The following is an 8,325-nucleotide window of genomic DNA, read 5'->3' as shown; positions in this document are numbered from 1 at the left end:
ACAACTCTCTCCTCATTTGTGTATTATAGTCTTTGGAAGTCAGAAGCAAAGACAGAAGATAGAAGCCATTTGAAGCTTTCCCTCCAATGGATAAGTTCAAATTCAAACGTCTCTGCCTCAAGATTCCACTATAAAAGCCAAGCACAAAGCTCATTTTCATTGCCGATCCAATTAACGCTAAAAGAGATTCAAACATTTAAGCAAAAAAGAGCAAAAGCAACATACACATTCATAGTTCATACTTGCGTAATTCAACTGAGAGATAGTTCTTTATTCGTGTTCTAGATTAGAACAAAATCATCTATTGTAAAAAGATCAGAAATTCTTCTATTTGCTTCGGTTGTAAGTAAACACTTAGAGATAGATTGCTGAGTGTGGAGTGTAAAGCAATGTACTTTACAGAACCTTTGTATCTATTGTAAAAGTTTGTGCTCTACCGGTAAAGATTTCAATAATGGATTAAAACTCGGAAGAAGGTATTCTGAGGACTAGATGTAGACAGGAGACCAAACCGATATAAATCGTTGTGTAACTTCTTTCTAACTCTACCTTTACTTACTTCTATTATTTGCTTGCTCTGAATTTATAATCTCATATATAAAGCTCCAACTATTGTGCATCAATAAATCGTAACCATTAAGTCTATATAGAAGCCCCTTTATGTGAGCTATCTTCTATGAAACAGGTCAGAAGCAAAACAAAACTCTGTTTACTGATTAACTCAGTAAATGGAACTTGCCTCTGATTCTGAACTTGCTTTTGTGCTATTGAACTTAAAAGTGAGAAAATTTATAAAGGGTTAAAATTAACCAATAATTCCATTCACTCCTAGGGCTGTAAATGAGCTTAGCCGCTCATGATCGGCTTGGTGGTCGGATCGATAAAAGCTCGGATCGGCTCATAAACGAGCCCTTCGTGAGCACGATTTACTGACTCAATTCGTAAATGAGCCAAGCTTGAGTAGGCCAAAGCTCGACTCGAAAGCTCGCGAGCAGGCTCGATTAGAACATTTATGAACAAATTTTAGTTTTGTGTTAGTTCACAAATATCTAAACTTAATATTATTTCATTTGCTATCAGATGAGTTCGTTCACAAACATAATAAATGAGTAATATACGAACTATTTGTAAGCATCTTATTTATTTATTCACGAACTTTACTTGTGAGCTTGTTTGTGTACACAATTAAAGAGTTATTTGCGAGGAAACTTCACAAATATGATTAACGATTTACTCACAAACAATTCATGGTTAGATAATTTTCTTAATGAACCAAGTCCAAAGAGGATTTTGGGCTCGAAACAAGCTCGAAGCTCGGCTCGATCTCGTTGAGCAAGCTAAAGTTTGGCTCGGGCTCGAGCTCGTTAATTTTATAGCAAGCTCAGCTCGGGCTCAAGCTCGTTAATTTTATAGCGAGCCGAGCTTGAGCATGTCAAAGCTTGACTCGGCTCGGTTTGATTACAGCCCTATTCACCCCATTTGGAACTAATTCTACCTCACAAGGGTCTAATAAAGGGATTTCATGAATTTAATCTAATCAACCACAATTCTCTTTCGACCGCAATTTTTTATCCGTCTATGAGAAACATCCGCATGTAATTCGTTATTTTTCCATTCTTTCCAAATGCGTTGAATAACAAGAAGACCAACTGAAAATAATGATGCCACTGATTTGGCCGTCCCTCTCAGCAATTTTCCATCAGTGCTTTTCTTTAACAACATATCGTATATGGCTCGATGTTGAGCATTGGATAAATTTGTCCTCTTACTTTTTTCATATAGTATATGATCATTTTCTACATTTTCAAAACTGCAAAAAAGGGTCAGATTAAATACATTAACAATAAAAAAATCATAAAAACATACAAGGATCATATCATAGATAAAAATATACAGAGTCCTAATAATTAAAACAAACATATAGAGTGTTGATGCTGAAGTTTTTTTCTTTTTTCTTTTTTTTATCAAAGAATAACTTATTAAGGACTAATTGAACAAATTAAAAACAACATGTTGTATAAAAAGCATTAGCAAATTAAGGATTAATAGAACAAAGGAAAAATTACAAAAATAAACTTTGTAGTTATATTTATTTTCGATCGGCATCCTTGTAGTTTAGAAATTTACAAATTAGTACTTTGAGGTTCATTCCTTTAGCAAACACATGTTAAATTGACCAACGGTGTTAAAAGTCAAAAGAAAAGAGTTACTTTTGTCCTTATATTTATTTATTTTATAAATTAACATCTCTTATTATCTAATTATCACAAACAAACCCCAAAATAAAAAATAAAAATCAATTACACCATCTTCTCCATCTCTCTTTAATTTCTTATTTTTTTCTTCTTTCTCTATTCTCTCTCATCTTTGTTAATTTTTCTCTCTCTAAAATCAATTGAATATTACAAATACGAATTCTTCAAATTATTATTGGATTTGAGTTAAAAAAAAGACGTCACAATTTGTGTATTGGATTCTAAAATGTTCTGATAAATTCTAATCATACAAAAACAGAATGGAATTCAAATTCAAAGAACCTTTCTGGAAGGTTACTCCAAAACACACTATTCTCCATCTCAACTGATAAAGAAGAAGACGAAGAGTTGGATAAAATATCTCTGTTACTGTCTTTACTATCCATCTTTATATCACGAATTTCAAGCTTAGGAACTTTGGCTGCTTCTCCATTATAATTAGGTGTTGCACAAGGATTCTAAGTATCTACAATTTTAGCATCTTTGCCAGTCAATCTTGAACAATTGATAGAAACTGAGAAGGATTGGTTAATGTAACCATTGTTGGGTTAGAAAAATAAGTTATCTTGATTGCTTTTTTCATGTTCTTTTTGGGTTTTTGAAACTTGGGTCGCAAGTTGCTCATTGATCTTCCCCATTTGAAATTAATGAGAGAATCCAATACACAAATTGTGAACGTCTTTTTAACTCAAATCCAATACACAATTTGATGAATCAATTTGATGATTTCGTATTTTTAATGTTCAATTGATTTTAGAGAGAAAGAAATTAACAAAGAAGAGAGAGAAAGAAGAAAAAAATAAAAAATTAAAGAGAGATGGAGAAGATGGTGTAATTGCTTTTTATTTTTTATTTTGGGGTTTGTTTATGATAATTAGATAATAAGAGGAGTTAATTTATAAATATAAGGACAAAATTAACTCTTTTTCCTTTGACTTTTAATAACGTTAGTCAATTTTGCTTGTGTTTGCTAACGGAATGAACCTCAAGGTACCAGTTTGCAAATTTTTAAACCACAAGGGTGCCGATTGAAAACAAGTGTAACCACAAGGTTTATTTTTGTACTTTTCCCTAGAACAAATTAAAAAAGCATATCCAGCCTATTACTATTTCCAAACCTACTCAATCAGAACAAATTAATCATATCTCTACATAACGAGCAATACCAAGATATTCCATGTCGTCTGTATCATCTTCTATAATTGGTTCATTATTTACTTCGAACAAAAGATCATCATGAGTAGACAGAGATATTTGAACCGGTTGGAAATTTGTATTGCCATTGAAATCAATCAAATCCTCTGGTAGAACATACTCTGTATCCATGATGAAGAGATGCAGAACATATAAGGTATTGTTGAATTGTAGTAATTAATCTGTAATTTATTTGTATGTAAATGGAGACTTTTCAAATCCATTTTTTGTGGTAAAGTTGAAAACTTACATCAATCAAATCTTTTAGCGGAAATTTTACAGAAACTATTTAGAGAGTTTTTGGCGAAGTGTTTCTAAATTAGAGAGAGAAAGTGATGTAGTGATGAGAGAGAGTTTTTAAAGTTATCATCCTTGTTTTGTGGTTCAATATTAATTTCAAATAAAGAATTTTGATGAGAGATAATAAATGTTAAATTAGTAATTTAACCTATATTAATTATGTTTCTTAATCTGCGTGTTAGACCCTAAAATGACTTATATTATGGGACGGAGAGAGTAAATTTTAATGATGTAGGAAAATCACTCACCTAGCATGTTGCCGAATCGAATTTTTAAATTCTTTTGGCGGAAATATATCCCTCCGACACACTCTTTCTTCTATTGGCGGGCTTATTGGGGATATCTCCCAACTCATAGTGATTTAAGGAAGCGTGGACTCTCTATTGTTTCTAGATGTTGTATGTGTCAAGAGGATTGTGAATCTCTGGAGCATTTATTGATGAACGGTAAATTTGCAAAGGTTGCATGGATTGGTGTCTCCTCTCTGTTTGGTAGACGTCTTATTGAAAATGAAACCTTGGCGGAACAGCTTACATGGGCAGCCTCACAACGCTTTAGCTCTAAAATCTCGACTCTATGGAACAATGTGATTGTTCATGTGATATGTGTGCTTTGGTCCATCATGAATGACTGTATTTTTAATAATAGGCCACCTAATATTTATCACGCTCTTCATCTTCTCTGGAATCAGATTCGACGAACGGAACATTTCAAAATTGGTCATGGTTGGTGCGCTCCAGCGAGGAGGTAAGAAACTTCGGTTAGGTTCTTTAATCACTAAGATCCTCGAGGATAAACAGATCGAGACCATAAATGAAACTGATACATTGGGAAGTGAGATCACAGCAGCTCTGCTGGTTGGATTATTATAAAATCAACCATTGAAAGGATATGAAGAAATTGAAGATGTTGAGGAAAATGATGAAGCTGAACAGGAAGAGGTGCCTGAGCATGCGCCTGAGAAAGAAGTAGAGGCTTGACGGTTGTCGAATCCACCAAAAATAAAATATAACTTCACAGCCCTCAGGCTTGCACAAGGGTAAGCAAAGGTCGTACCCAAAGGACTAATATTGATCTAAATTTGTAAATATAACCAAGCAAATAAATAAAAAGTAAAAAAGGGGGGATTGGAATAGTTGATTGCTAAATTAACAAAAGTAATAGAGTTGAGTTGAAATTGAACAAAATGATTAGTTAGAATTTCAGCTAAGGGATTCTCAGGCGAGGAATTCGGTTAGTCTTGATCATTGACAGAAATGATGTTTCTTCTAAATTGCATATCAGATTAGTTTGGTATATTCTTCCTAAATAATGAATTAACCAAGTAAGACTGTAGTTAACTCCTAATTAACGAATAACCTTACCTCAGCGGCTAAGATTCAACCCGTTAACAGCGTTATGAATTAGAAGAACCTAATCTAAGCCAACCGATTCTCAGCGATATCGATTCAGAAACTTAATTACTCATTCACTTGATGTGATAAAGTCGAAAATAGATGTATTAATGTCACATGGAGAGTTCTCAGTTGTCAATTTGATTTTCCCCAAATACAATCTAGATTTCAACTTTATAGCATCAATTGCTACTTGCTCAGATTAAACTAAATAATGACTCGTTGATTATCTAGTTTAATTAGAGAGTTGTATGCCAGTTTAATCAAATGAACAATCGGCCGTATCATTCAAAAGCAAACTAACAATTGAGATAAAATCCCTAAACACAGTGAATAAACAAATGATATGAATAAAGAGAAAATACTAGAAGAGAAACGATCTCACAATACTTGAAGATTCCTGCCTTTGAATTATCCCTTAACCGAAATAAAGAGTTTAGCTATGAATAGCCATAAAGAACAAAATAAGTGTTTGTAGTTTTTCCAGGATGAAGAACGATACGTTCTCTCCAAAATGTAAAAAGTCTAAGAAAGAAGAGAGAGAGATCGTCCAATCTAAAACCTAATGTTTTGTAGAGAAAATATATCCCTAAAAAATAGCTAACAAAATAATATCTTTCCCAATCACAAATCTTTTCTAATCTTCTCATATCCTTTATTTTTTGCCTTCTTCTTTGAGTAGGAAAGAGTCCTGATCAATCTAAACATCATCAGTTCGGAGGTCTTAGTCTTGGGCAAGACTAACTCCAGTTCGTTTCAGCTCTTTTGATTCAGCTCATCTTGGGCAAGACTAACTCCAATTTCGTTTCAAGTCCAAAGTTCCTTCAAATTAAGTCCAATTCTGCTCCTTTTAATCATTTGAGTCCTGTGGAGACAAATCATACCAAAACAAGCAATAATATCCGAAATAACACTATATTAATTAAATAACCTAGCACTAAAGTGGACATTTGAACGTTGAATTGGACACTTATCAAAACACCCCACACTTACCCAATGCTTGTCCCTAAGCATATCAGATCATGTCAACAGCTCTTTACTCTTATGATTTCGTGTTTACCAACCTTTCCCGATCCCCCCTCATAATGTAAAGATTATCAACCATCAACTCTCAAAGCCAAGACATTATTCATGTTTAAACATACAATGTAACCACTTGAAAAATCTCAGCAAACAAGCTTTTGACCATGTACATAAGGTATGAATTAAAATCAACAACACCCTCACGGAAGTCGCTCATTGCACTCAAGTGTTTAGGCTATAATTAATTTCAAGAAATCACTCAAGTCGCAACCTAGAATGAAATTACCATAAGCTTGCCAATATATCAAATCTCCACCACTTAGTATGAATTCAAGACACTAAATCAAAGGGACTTAAAACAGGGTGTAGCGTAGGCTGGGGTTAAGGTTTGGAAAGGAAATGAAGAAGAAAGGGAAATCGAGAGTAATAAAAATGTACATTTACTCTGAAAATGGCCAAAATGGAATCAAGACACGATTATTTACAAACGACTCACAATTCTTAAACTTCAGAATGAATGAATATTTAAGACAAACTTAAACAACTATAGACATACTGAAATGAGTAAGTTAACGAAACATTTTTTTTCTTTTTGCTTCTGTTTCTTTTTTCTTTTTTTTTGTGCCTCTGATTTTTTTTCTTTTTCTCTTTTTTTTTTCTTTGAGGCTTTTTTTTTTTTTTTCTTTTTTTCTAAAGATAATATTTCAAACTAGAATAAGAAAGCTACTACTTTCCAAGCTAATGTCCATTTAGACACCTTTTGAAGCACAACCACATATAAGCAAAAGGCTTGTGCTAAATCCTCATACTTTGATGAGCTTGTGGTTAATTCGAATATGGAGATTGCTTAAAGCAATAGCTAAACACATAAATAAGCGAGAGAATGTACAGACTCTGATGGCTAGAACATCCCTGGCCAAGGGATTTGAACAGGGGTATGTCAAGAATGTGGAAAGGCTCAAATGTGGCTAACTAAGGGCTGGTACTGTTATTTTTTTGTTAGTCCTGGACAAGACTAAGGGTGCAAAGTTTATTTTGAAATGGCTAACAGAAAAAAACCTACTGCCCTTATCATTTTTAATACTTGAATACATCAATGTGGTCTCGAAATGCATAACATGGCAAGTTCTAGAATTTCAAACTAGAATTGGACAACACTCAGAAAAATATAGAACAAAGTGTAATGTTTTGTTCTTACATTGAGGCTCAAAATCTTTCCAAAAATTGGGGGTGAAGTTGGTGTTGTTTTATTCAAAACGTCTGTCATGTAATGGGAAATTAGTCAAGTGGTTCGTATGCATGCTCAAGACAATTGTGCAACCATGACCTTTTGAAATTGACAGCTTTACTCAAAACAAGACTTAGGGGTTTCAGTACTAAGTTGGCAACCTAGTTTCAACCGAGTGCAAAACTGAGAGCTAGCATTGTTATTTCTAGGGACAAAACAAAGGGTGGACACCCCACACTATTGCAGACAAAAATAGATAGAAATTCTGGAAAGAACAGGCATAAAATGAGGCAATGAAACAGTGTATTTCCACTAAAGTCAGATAAAAACCAAACAAACAAAACACTTCTATATCAAAAACCCCTCCCCCACTTTCTCCTCGCACTGTCTCAGTGCGGAATTCACAAAATTAGGGGCGAAGGGCAACAAACAAGAGAAAAATAAAGTGAAAGAGAAATTGTGCTTACTGCCCTTTTTGGAGGAGGGAACCTCGTGCCTCATCTTTCTATGGGAAGGTTTGAACAAAGTTCACAGACTCGAAGTAAGCCTCTTGATTTGCACGTATTTCCTTGATTTCTTTAACGTTCCTGTGTAAAAAAAACAAAGACTGCCCTTCTCGGCGTAATAGATGCATATTTTTCAGAACTTCTATATCAAGAGGTGGTGTGGTACAGGCTATGTGTTTATCAGTTTGTGCAACATTCACAATGATTCACAGCCAAAGACGTGATCAAATATCCCAAATACAAATACTTGGGTCATCGTATCCTTATTTCTAGCTGAGTAATTAATAGCCAAGAAAGGATGCATCAAACAAATAACATGATTGAGAAAATAACGAGCTTTGGTCCTAGATGGCTTGAACTTAGGTGCAGACTCAAATGTAAAATCCTTAAAAAAAACATGTTCATCAAAATCACATATCAGATTT

This window comes from Euphorbia lathyris, chromosome 8 (genome assembly GCF_963576675.1).
Source record: "Euphorbia lathyris chromosome 8, ddEupLath1.1, whole genome shotgun sequence".
Classification (NCBI taxonomy): Eukaryota; Viridiplantae; Streptophyta; class Magnoliopsida; order Malpighiales; family Euphorbiaceae; genus Euphorbia; species Euphorbia lathyris.
Note: the sequence above shows the minus strand (reverse complement) of the source record.